Genomic DNA, 11,698 nt, shown 5'->3' with positions numbered 1-11,698 from the left:
TTCTATGATCAGTTAAAAACATAATTGACGTAAAACTTTCAATTAATCAGGAATCGGATGGATTTTTTCCCTGGCCTAAAGGGTATATTGTTTAGGCTATGCAGTACGTAATTGTAGTCTAGACTCTAGACCAGTGGTTCTCAACCAGGGGGGAATTCTCCCCAGGGGGGGAATTCAGGTTTTCAGGGGGGGGGGAACTGATTCGGGAGCAAGAGATATGTTCGATGAGAAATCAATCACAGAATTTTGGCCCTTGATGTGCGATTCCTACCCAAAAGTGGCAGAAAGAGCTATCCGTGCATTGCTTCCGTTTGTGTCGATATATCTTTGTGAGTCAGGCTTTTCAACTCTGTTGCAAATTAAAACGAAACAACGTAGTAGATTAGAGGTAGAAAATGACCTGCGTTGTGCCCTTTCAAGCACTCCTCCGCGTATCCCAGAATTGGCGAAGAAAAAACAATCACAGGTTTCTCATTGACTATAATCTTCATCTGAATAAAATTAATTACAAATTTACAATATCCTGGTATTCTATTGAACTTTTTGTTTATTGCATTATGCTTCAGTTTGGTCTGTTAAGTAATTCATTATAAAAAAAAAAAAACTATTTTACTTTTATTCAAGTTTTATAAATCCATCAACATTTTCAATTGGCATTTAATTTGTAAAACTCCACTATAAAAATAATCCATGTAAATGTATATGTACTAATATGGAAAAAATAAAGGTTTTTCAGTATTATATGCATATTATTTGGAATGCACTTTTTGAGGCAGACAATCTTGGAAAGGAGGGGGGAATGACATTCTGACAAATGGTGAAAGGGGTGCATGGGGCAAACAAGGTTGAGAACCACTGCTCTAGACGAAGGTTTTACGTATGCGAAGATCTTCATCCGTAGAAATTGAGATATAAGACCGCCCTCACGGCTAATAAATTGATAGGTGGTGAAATATTGAACTTAATAAGGTACAATTAATACTAAAACTTACGCCAATTGATTAAACGATGTTGATCTAAAAGTAAATTTTTATTTTACTCTTCACAGTTGATTTCCCGCTATTTATCCTTGACGACGTCTGCATGGTATAGTATATTACCACGGATTTATCGCCGAGAACACACATACAGGGTGGTTGCTACGCGTACTCATGCCAGTGTTTGTTTTTTTTTTGTTTTTACCATCGAGTAATCGTTACAGAATTACTGGCTAGCTTGCTATTGTCGATAATTTAACCCAATGATTTTAAATATAGGTGTGTAGGTGCGTGGTGAGGCAATGAACCATTGTTGTCTAACACTACTACATCTGTTATATTAACGATCATTGCTGGTGAGACGTGGTAATATTTGAAGTTGTTAATATAAAAAGTACAGGTGAGTGGAGCAGACTGTGGTCACTTAAAGTTAGACGACCTATATCTGTTATCGTTAAAAATTAAAGAAAAAAAGAGTAATGTGTTAATATCAGTAACGCAGTCAAGCAATGTTCGGCTGAATCTGATTTTTATCTCTGAAACTGGGGATTACATTGGTTTAGGTCTCTGTGGGTGAAGGGCAGGTGCTTCTGACCGGAAAGACCGCGGAGGAACATTTAAATTGTACAAAATATCGACTTAATTTCACACATTCAGCATATCGTGATACAAATGGTGTTGGTTTTATAGAAACATCGCTTTACTCCCTTTAAACCAGAATATATATTAACAACTGTGATACTGAAGAAAAAAATCTTGCTCATTTCGGCTCAAATGTATTTTTTCCTCGCAGGTGAAGAACTTCCACAACGCTGATCCGGAAGAGCCGAACATGTGTCCTGTGTATTATCATTTATCTGGTTGACATTCTCAGTTGTCGTCATGACGCTGCCTAACGCAACCAATAACACTGCTGGTCCTACAGTAGTTATTATAAATACCAATAACATACATCGCACAACATTGTCATCATTAAATGCCGACATTATAATTGATTTACTAAAAAATTTTTTTAATTCACAGTATAGCGCAATAGTCCGGCGCCCGAGTGAAAAATCGTTGGACTTGTTTTACAATTCAAAAGTTAGTCAGTGAAAAGCCAAAGTCTTATGATAATAATTTTATCCAATCCTTCATCTTTATTACAGCCTGGCATCCATTTATCTACAAAGAACTAGAGACTGTTACTCAATCAATAACACATTTATTTTCCTCTTGTAAGGCGTGACTATGAATAAACGAATAGTCTCTGTAATATATAGCTCACTGACTTAAAGATATACATCACACGACTCGTGTTACCGTGACTGAAGAAGAGTGAAGTAAAGGGACGGGCTATTTTAATGAAAGCTTAAAGGAGAAAGGTTTGATAACCATGAACACGAGTTACCAGTAAATATGAAGAACACAAATTATCAATAAACATGAAGAACACAATGCTTGTCTGAACATATATGTAATTTTGAATTAGAAAAATAAATATTTGATAAGGAAGAAATGAGAACTAGTAAAGGAAAGGAGTGAGGTTACATGTTCATAAGTTTCTCTTGTAAATTATATGAACACATGGGGAGGGAAGGTGACCTGAGGTAGACAAGTGTTGATGGTATAAATTATTACTTGTACTACCCATTAAACTAAGGTGTAACTGCTTCACGACTGGATGCTATTTTTAATATTTTATTTGGCAAGACGATTTTACTCACCTCCAGTATTTTATGTTAGTAAATGCCAGGCTGGTTATCAATAATTAGTAGAGAGATACAGCGAGGCTACAGGGGTACCTAGTGACAGCACTAGGATCCCGCTTCCTCTATCAAGGAATAAACAATTGAAATTGAAATTGAATTGATACAGCGAGGAAGATTGATCATTGCCGTAGTGTATTCCAGTTTTTATTATACTACACCATTGTGCTTTAAAATACAGCTGGCGTTTTTACCATTATGTTGAAGCTACACTTTGTCTTGACATATGGGAAGGAGTTTTACCAAGAAAGTACAGTACGTATATCTCTGAACCTTTCGTTGTGGTTTTCTGTTCACACAGCCATTACTGATGTACAGTCTCGTTCAAGATTCTTCGAACACTGCTGGAGACAGCTGGCAACGCAAGGCCGTTTGTTTACTATAGTACGTAGTAAAAATTATAAATGAATGTAAAAGGTTATCGGTGATTGGTTACTTAGTTCCTTGTTGCTTAATTAATGGTTGGGTTTTGTTGTTTCGTATTATATTATACTTCGTACTATAGTAAACAAATGGCCTTGAGTTGCCAGCTGTCTCCAGCAGTGTTCGAAGAATCTTGAACGAGACTGTACATGCTAGTCAATGTTGTCTTACTCAGAACATGAAGGTAAAATAAATTGAAATTTTTAGAAACATGCTTGTGTGGTCTGAACAACTGCGATTGTAACAAGTACGGCAGTACACACTTCCCAGAAACCGTAGGTGGGTATTGAATGTCTAATGGGAAGGATGTACTGAGCTGCGACTGTCGGACACGTTAAATCAGTGAGTACTTTAACCTGGTCAGTTTGTTGTGTTCATTCAGAGCCTCAGTGAGTCCTCGTGAACCTCTTACGAGTTTGGAACTTTGGTGACGTTGTGCGAGAGAAATGTCGGCCAAAATAACCAACCTCAGAGTGTAGGCGATCTCTCAGGAAGGACGTAGGTATAGGGGGGCTGCTCTTGTATAACACTATATTGATTTAGATATAATATTACCATATGTGTTCCTCGCACTTATGGGAGTTTTTTTGGTTGTAAATTGTTATGATTGATGAAATAGATGATAAACGGGACTTTTTTCACACCATTTTGCCGCTCCCCCTCCCTCCTCTACACACACACACACACACACACACCAAATATTTCTGACTCTGCTACGAATCAGTCCACCAAACGAAGTCAAATATATACCACTATTTACATAACTTCATGAGTAACTCACTAAAAGCACTTATCACTTTACATAACCTCAACACTGACTCACTAATATAAACACATTCAAAAGAGTGTCATTATTGAAGTGCTGATGCTCGTTTCTTTGTGCTGTCAGAAATTAAAGCGCACGTTCTAATTTGTCTCAAGTTTATGGTGTAATAACATTTACAATATCCCTCGTATCATTACTGTTAACATTGAAATTCATTATGCCGGTAAGTGTTGACAATCACTGCTGTGTGGCGCTTATAGTGTCAGTAGCCTGGAGATACAACGATATGTTTTGTTAATACTGTTATAACGATTGACTAAATTTGGCCTATGCTGAGTACTGCTGTTGAAGGCCGATAATGTGAGATGTACAGTGAGCGAGTGAAGTATCTTCCCAGCTTAAGCCGAAGTATAATGAAACCTGAACACCCAACACAGCTAATGGTGTCAGTGGCTACCCCTTTCCGAGGCTCGAATGGCTCAACCGTTCTGAGAAGTACAGTGTATTCGTCACAATCCCGAGAAGATAGTTACTTTATTCGCTTACTGTAAACTCTTTAACTTTATTTTTGATGGTACTGTGGTGACGAGCGTATCCCTAATCACTGTGTAGCGTATCGCGCAAGTATATGACGTCAAAGGTAAACAAGGGATCTCGAACCGGATATACTACCGATTTTCATTAATAATAATCGATATACTGTAAGCAAAGTAGCTTTTCCATTCGTTATCTTTATACACCTGCCAATATGCCAGTGTAATCTACGGAATATGTTTTAATACGATCTTTCTTAACCTTATTTTTACAAGAAAATCTTTAGTTTATAGACATTATTGAGTGTAAATTCGTGGACGCATAAACAATAACAGTTAGAAATTTCCTTTCCATTTCATCATATGTAATATTTCGGGACACTTACTGTTACATTGTTCCATTTCTGATTACATTACACTAAATTAAACAACACTAGAGTTAAGATATTTTAAGGCCAACAAGTCATTAAGAGTCGGGGCCTAACTCTCTAAATATAACCGAATAACAATTAAATATTTAAATCATTCTTGCATATCAACGCGCTGGTAATTACAGGTTCATCTATACCCACATATTGCCTTCATCTGTCACTGAATCCGGAAATCACTGCAGCCACAAAACATCGACGATGTGTAAGATTATCGTACATCAATCATTATTTATTCTCATTATCGTACAGCTATTACCGTTTATTGCCTCATTGTCGTACATCTGTTACCGTTATTTTCTCATTATCGTATATCTATTACCGTTTATTGTCTAATTATCTATCGTACATTTGTTACCGTTTATTATCTCATTATCGTACATCGGTTACTGTTTATTGTCTCATTATCATACATCTGTTACCGTTTATTGGTTCATTATCATACATCGGTTACTGTTTATTGGTTCATTATCATACATCTGTTACCATTTATTGTCTCATTATCATACATCTGTTACCGTTTTTTGGTTCATTATCATACATCTGTTACCGTTTATTAGTTCATGATCATACATATGTTACCGTTTATTGGTTCATTATCATACATTTGTTACCGTTTATTGGTTCATTATCATACATCTGTTACCGTTTATTGGTTCATTATCATACATCTGTTACCGTTTATTGGTTCATTATTATACATCGGTTACCGTTTATTGTCTCATTATCATACATCTGTTACCGTTTCTTGTATCATCATACATGTTACCGTTTATTGGTTCATTATCATACATCTGTTACCGTTTATTGGTTCATTATCATACATCTGTTACCGTTTATTGGTTCATTATCATACATCTGTTACCATTTATTGTCTTATTGTCGTGATTTCCAAGAAGCTTTCAGTTAGCGTCATTCTGGTCACACTGATAGTATCCGAGTGGAGTAAGAGTTCGGATGTACTCGTTGTGGCTTATATTGATCTACATGTATATCCACACACAGACACACATTATTCTGAAATCATTACCGCCATTAAGTAATTTTTCGGTGTGGTGGGCAGGTGTAAGGAGTGATACCTTGATAGATGAACGACGCGCGGGAATTATTCAAGACGAAGCCACAAGGGGAGAGGGGGGACCGGTGAAGTGGAGGGTGTTATGTGGGCAGGAATAGATTGGTGACTGATAATAATGGACATCAAGTGGAGGAAATTCTAGGAACAACATGGAAACATTGCGGAGCGGGTGATGATGCCGTGAACCGACAAACAAAAATAATCCGCACTACTTTATTCAATTCTCTAACGTGGCTTATTACAAGATGCTCTCAGGGTTAAGTAACAAATGTAGCATGACTTTACAGCTTGAGTAACAAAACAACCCCTTGAGTACCTAAATTCAGTATCAACATTAGTTAATTATTATCAACATATTGTAGCGAGTCACTGAAATACAAATTAATTTAGTGACGTAGTGTAGCTGTGACTTACCGTTACTAGACAACAAGTCTTGACACATTAATAAAACAATTGAACCGGCGTGCTGCCTGGGTCGATGTAGACGGTGTATGGGAACCTAACACGCTGTACACCTTGTTTCATTAATTTAAGAACACTGCCATCACTTTGGGGGGTAGTATGTGTCATCACCTTTAGTCTGTCTTGGTGTCTTTGAGAATAGATCTTAACTTACTTAATTCCTTCAGTTCTCCATACTCAGCAGGCCGGAAGGGGGAATCACCAAGTTTGAGCCATAGTGTGTTGTTTAAGTCTGTGTAAACTCGGTGGCTGTAACGTCTCTGTCTGTCGATTTTATTATTATTATTTTTCAGGAGAATTATTTATTTAAAATGTTATTTGTTTCCAGGAAAATCACTGAAGGAAAATCATAAATACAGGAGATCTTCGCCGCCGTCAGGATGAAGAGTATTCCCTGCTGGGTTGTTTACCTGGGTGTGACGTCACTAATGCCAGGGATGAGCCAGTCAGCCCAGGTCACCTCCAACATGGAGCTGACCTCTCAAGACCTTCAGAACCTGGGAGAGTTCATCGCTGACTTGACCAGGACTCTGCATGTCAGCGTGGTGTCTGTGTGTTTCAATCGGCTCCAAGGTCAGTAGTTTTAAATGGTGCCACTATTATTGTTATTCCTATTTACAGTACAGCACTTTCTTGTTGTTGTCTTATTTTTTATTTTTTTATTTTTTCACGGGCATTAGCCCACCAGGGCACAGGTCACTGACCCACATCAGGGCCTGGGGGGCGAAAATATAATAATAATAATTACTAAAAATTATAATAAAAATAAAATAATAATAATAATAACCATAAATAAATACGAAAGTTAAAAAGAAATCAAGAGTGAGAAACGATATACAGTACAGTATGTTTGTTGTGTTGTCAAAATAAGAGAAACAATTGAAACCTGCAATTGTGTGTAAATGAGACAGAAAGTCAGATCAGCAACCTGGGACTTGGTCACAATTTTTGTGATGCCATATAGCAGCAGGGTCCACCATTACACAACACATTATGCTTCCAATATCTTCCCAGGCGGTAGTACCTCCCTGTTTGGTAGCTGCCTACTACCTATGTGTGATAAAAGATGATTACAGGTGTGGAGGTGGAGCGACGGGTGGTATCAGCTCTGGCCCGCAGATTTGTGTTCGTCTCCCGGTGTCACGCCCACGTCCCCGCCACTTCCCCTCGCTACTGCTCCGCCCAGTCTCTCCACCCGCCCACAACTTCACCAGGAGCGAAACCCAATCCCACCCCTCCAGATAGCTCCTGCTGGACCCGCCAACACGCAGAAGTTTACCTCACCTCCCCTGACGACTTGGCCCAGACGGTGCAGCAGGTGGTGCAGAGGTACAAGTCGACAGGTGGTAGTGTGAGCCAGGTGGTGTTGGGGCGGAACCTGAGCTTCACTGACAAGGTGGAGCCCGGTGTGGCCTCCTGGATCCTCGCCTCCTACACTCAGGTGATCCCCTGCCTTCCTCATTATCGTCATGAATAAGTATAATGTTGATGACAGTATCACTAACACCGCCTCAAACACAAAAAATTATTCAGCCACACTAATCTGCCGACCATTGACATTTTTACACCTGATGTTTTCTTCTTAAAACTTAATGGCCGTGCTCCTCATTGTGACCTTTGTGATGCAGGCGACGCAGCAGGCGGTGATTCAAGAAGTGTTTACCTTCAGGAGCTCTAGTGAGAGTGTGGTGCAGCTCCTGGGTACCTGGCGCCCCACCACCCGCCTCCACCTGGTCCACGCGCCCGGCCAAGGACCCCTCAATTTCAACGGCCAAACCATCTATCTCGCCTCCTTCCCTGTATGTTCATGCTGGGCTGTAGTTTCCTCCATTCTTATGTAGACAGTCGACACAGTTCCCCTCTGAGTAGAGTCACAAATACCCGTGTTCCTCTCATGAGCCAAAAACATCTTGACTAAGCTATAACATAACGCATCTAGTGTACAGTTGGCTTAAATGTTCTCAATATGATTAAACCAATTTCCTACTGGTGTGTGGCCGTAGTACCCGCCGTACACCATGGAGGGGGAGGAGTGCCCACAGTCTCGCCTCTTCTGGGAGAGAGACCAACGCTACCGCTTCGACCCCCACTGCTACCCCCGCCCACCCCCGTGAGTCTCCTTGTACTATGACCTTAGGTCATGTGAGTAAATTACAATTCTTAAACACAGAACTCAATGTATTTGTCTGGCTGCCAGGGCTCATAACCAACTGTGAAAAACATACGAATATAGAAAACTCAGAAATATATTATATAAAAGAGTTGACTTGTGTTTAAATTAGTGATTGCATGTGTGACGTCAGCAGGCTTACAAGACTCGTGTCACTGATATGAAGGTGACAATATTTTTATTTCATCTGTTGAAGTATTTATTTATTCAATATTATCACGTCGTTATCTTATTTGCTATATATGTATCTTCTTTATTTTAATTTTCTACTGGGTGTTGTTGGGTCCCAGTACACACCGAGAGTTACCAACAGTTCTGGTCAAATGCTGGGTCATAAAAACTCGACCCAATGACCCCGCCTCTAACCGACAGTCAACCATCCTTGTGAGGGGGCGGTGTTATATGTATTTTATTATTATCATTATTTTACTCAAATTTCAGCACATAGTCGTCCTAATCAATATTATTTTGAAATTAATATTAGTTCGTTGCCTTAGAGTTCCTTGGATCAATGATATCTTGGGTAAGGTTGGTGGCCACTATTTCCCTTCCATGTTTGTCTTCGCCATTTTATTTATTTTTTATTCGTCTTTGAGATTTTGGTAATGATAGGTGTGGTTAGTTTGGTTAGGTCGGGTCATTATCAACACCTTTGTCATATCATCATCAACACCCTCCTCAGGTCATCATCAAAATCATCGTCAGGTCATCACTCATCAACATCTTCGTCAGGTCATCATTAGAGGCAGGCCTTAATCAATACAGTACCTGGCACACCTTCCCTCCAACCACCAATTATAAACGTCAATTATACCTTTGTTATAAGACAGCTTATACTGCGTATAACATCACCTGCGTCTAACATCACCTGCGTCTAACATCACCTGCGTCTAACATCACCTGCGTCTAACATCACCTGCGCCAAACATCACCTGCGTCTAACATCACCTACGTCTAACATCACCTGCATCTAACATCACCTGCGTCTAACATCACCTGCGTCTAACATCACCTGCGTCTAACATCACCTGCATCTAACATCACCTGCGTCTAACATCACCTGCGTCTAACATCACCTGCGTCTAACATCACCTGCGCCAAACATCACCTGCGCCAAACATCACCTGCGTCTAACATCACCTGCGTCTAACATCACCTGCGTCTAACATCACCTGCGTCTAACATCACCTGCGTCTAACATCACACTGCTCTACGTTCAACATCACCTGCATCTAACATCACCCGCGTCTAAACATCACTTTGCCCAACATCACCTGCATCTAACATCACCTGCGTCTAACATCACCTGCGTCTAACATCACCTGGGTGCCCAACATCACCTGATCTAACACGTCAATTTCAACATCACCACAGCCTGCATAACATCACCCAAGGCCCAACATCACCTGCGTCTAACATCACCTGCGTCTAACATCACCTGCATCTAACATCACCTGCGTCTAGCATCACCTGCGTCTAACATCACCTGTGTCTAACATCACCTGCATCTAACATCACCTGCGTCTAACATCACCTGCGTCTAACATCACCTGTGTCTAACATCACCTGCACTAACAACTGCTCTCCTAACACCCACCTTTTACCTGCAGGTGGCAACTGAACGAGGTGGTGTATGTGGGTTACCTCGTGGATATCTTCAACGCCCTCGCCTTCAAACTCAATTTTACGTAAGTGATGAATTTAAGAGGTAAGAGGAGATTGAACTATCTGTGAGCTGCTTTTACTGATAGACGAAGAGAGAGAGAGATGGCGCCTTTTTCTCCATTGGAAATTAAGAAAGAAAAAAATCAACAGCTTTAAATAATCTCTCTCTCTCCATTCTTCATTAATCAGTGAACTTCTTCACTGTTTTTCGTATAAGTTAGAATTTACATTTTGATAGTTTAGTCAGGAAGCCGTTTTCCCTTACACGATTATCTAGCTTCGGTGCTCTAGTAAATAGTTCACAGATGACGTCTTGTGTGTTTCCTGTGTTGGTCACAAACTCATATGGTAGACTCGGTACAGTACTTGTCGCTCGTTACCACCTGACGAAAACACATTGAGGTGTGACGTCCGTTCGGCAGGTACAAGATAGTGCTCCCCAAGGACGAAGAACAGCACACCTTCGGGATGGGCAGCGCTGACAACTACTCTGGCTTGGTCGGCATGGTCGTCAGGGGGGTGAGTAGCTGCCCTAAGTTTTATACTCACCGTGTGAAGTTTTCCCTCAATAGGAGGTTACCCCAACAAGTAGTACGCCTGTAAGCTCCCTGTGAGGTCCATAATGAAGAGATGAACAAACAATTCCCAGCAACAAGACCTCATAAAACATTATAACTAAAGTGTCCATAATCTATTTCGTGTTGATGTTAATCGGTTAGTAGCTGTCCGATCTGCGGACGCGGCATTATGGGTCTAGTCTATTTTCAACAAGTTCTTATACATATCAAGTTTGTTTACGAAAGAAGGTGGCTGAATTGAGGAGTTAATTATCTAGAAGTAAATATTATATTTGGCTGTTCCCTACAAGGATTTTTCACCTTCAGGAGGCAGACGTCGTCCTCGCCAGCCTCTCTATCTCAAAGGGACGATTCAGAGACATCGACTTCTCATCTTATGTCGAACTCTTCGCCTGGCAGATCTACATTCGCTACAGCGCCATTCAGTTTGACATTGGGTAAGGGAAGAGGTGGAGATGACTCATGAACTTTGTTTGATAGAGCTAATGAGAATGTTAATAACTTGAGTTATATAAAGTAGGAAAAACTGTCTTAGTGTGAAATAATAAGAGACAACCTCAAGTGAGAGATATGTAGGGAAAACTCTTATGAAGTAATTATTATGAGGAGATGTAATGAGAAAGAGAACCAAAGGAAACTGACGACCTAAGATTAGAAACATGTGATAGGAGGAGGCTGATTGATAACAAGGTATGGAAGTTGGATAAAGAGAGGGAGTGTGTATGGCGGCAGTGATGTGGGTGAGAGTTGGAAAATTACAAAAGAATGACGCTGACTGGATTAAATACTTTGATTAATTCACTCATCAATCAACTTTATCTAAATATTTATTACTTTAAAAATATCAAACCTCATCACCGAAATTTTATC

At 39.9% G+C, this 11,698-nt stretch overlaps 1 long non-coding RNA gene across 1 annotated transcript; it reads left to right on the top strand.

Annotated features, from left to right (window-relative positions):
• Positions 1–10,089: 10,089 nt before the first annotated feature.
• On the top strand, positions 10,090–11,267 carry LOC121874143. Its single transcript, XR_006090371.1, has 3 exons — positions 10,090–10,273; positions 10,673–10,769; positions 11,135–11,267. It is a non-coding gene; the product is annotated as an uncharacterized LOC121874143 (long non-coding RNA).
• Positions 11,268–11,698: the final 431 nt, after the last annotated feature.

This window comes from Homarus americanus, unplaced genomic scaffold (assembly GCF_018991925.1).
Source record: "Homarus americanus isolate GMGI-L3 unplaced genomic scaffold, GMGI_Hamer_2.0 scaffold49667, whole genome shotgun sequence".
Lineage (NCBI taxonomy): Eukaryota > Metazoa > Arthropoda > Malacostraca > Decapoda > Nephropidae > Homarus > Homarus americanus.
Note: the sequence above shows the minus strand (reverse complement) of the source record. Positions and strands in the feature narration are given on the sequence as shown.